Genomic DNA, 1,229 nt, shown 5'->3' on the forward strand with positions numbered 1-1,229 from the left:
AGACAAATACCATATGATTTCACTCATATGTGGAACTTATGATACAAAACAGATGAATATAAGGGAAGGGAAGCAAAAATAATATCAAAACAGAGAGGGAGACAAGCCATAAAAGACTCTTAAATACCGAGAACAAATTGAGGGTTGCTGGAGAGGTGTCGGGTGGGGGGATGGGCTAAATAGGCAAGGGGCGTTAAGGAGGACACTTGTTGGGATGAACACTGGGTGTTATATGAAAACGATGAATCACTAAATTCTATTCCTGAAATCGTTGTTACACTATATGGATCCACTATAAACCCACTAACTTGGATTTAAATTAGAAAAAAAATAAAACAAAAGGAGAGAATGTGCCCAAGGTCTGGACAAAAGTGCGAATGCTATGCTGTGGGAACCAAGAGGTTTCAGGCTCTAATTTCATTTCAAAGCCTCAATCAGTATACTGTGGTTTCTCTTCAAATCGTACGAATCTTTCACCTCTTACTAAAGATTTCTGTGGAGAGGAACAACTCTGAGTCTTAAGCCAACTTTTCGAGGCCTTCTTTTAACAGGGCCATATATATCATTTCAAGATAAGGCTTCTGAGGGGCGCCTGGGTGGCTCAGTCGGTTGAGCGCCGACTTCAGCTCAGGTCACGATCTCGCGGTCCGTGAGTTCGAGCCCCGCATCGGGCCCCTGTGCTGACAGCTCAGAGCCCGGAGCCTGTTTCAGATTCTGTGTCTCCCTCTCTCTGACCCTCCCCTGTTCATGCTCTGTCTCTCTCTGTCTCAAAAATAAATAAACGTTAAAAAAAAATTAAAAAAAAAAAAAGATAAGGCTTCTGAGGTGTGGCTGGCTGGCTAAGTCAGTGGAGCATGCAACTCTGGATCATGGGGTTGTGGGTTTGAGCCCCACATTGGGTGCACAGATTGCTTAAAAATAAAATCTTTAAAAAAAATCTCAGAGTCATATTGGTACTTGGACTTTTTGACTTCAAACTGAAAATATCACATTACAATCATTCCCCTGGGCCGAGCCTGATGGCAGTTCCTGTCCTTCAAACTACATTGACTACCTTTTTGGTTTCTTTATATCTTTAAGCTGAATAAACCAGAATATAGGTACAAAAATGTGGAAATGTTACCTCCTATACTGAGAACATTACTATTCAGCGATAATATAGCACAGAGCCTAATACAAGATGGTTACTCAAGTATTTTAATGAACTAACACCTCTACAAATACACACA

The 1,229-nt window shown here is 41.2% G+C and overlaps 1 non-coding gene across 1 annotated transcript; it reads left to right on the forward strand.

The window, feature by feature from the left end:
• The first annotated feature begins 439 nt into the window (after positions 1–439).
• On the forward strand, positions 440–555 carry LOC111557422. The gene has a single exon (XR_002737460.1). It is a non-coding gene; the product is annotated as a U5 spliceosomal RNA (small nuclear RNA).
• Positions 556–1,229: the final 674 nt, after the last annotated feature.

This window comes from Felis catus, chromosome D3 (assembly GCF_018350175.1).
Source record: "Felis catus isolate Fca126 chromosome D3, F.catus_Fca126_mat1.0, whole genome shotgun sequence".
Classification (NCBI taxonomy): domain Eukaryota; kingdom Metazoa; phylum Chordata; class Mammalia; order Carnivora; family Felidae; genus Felis; species Felis catus.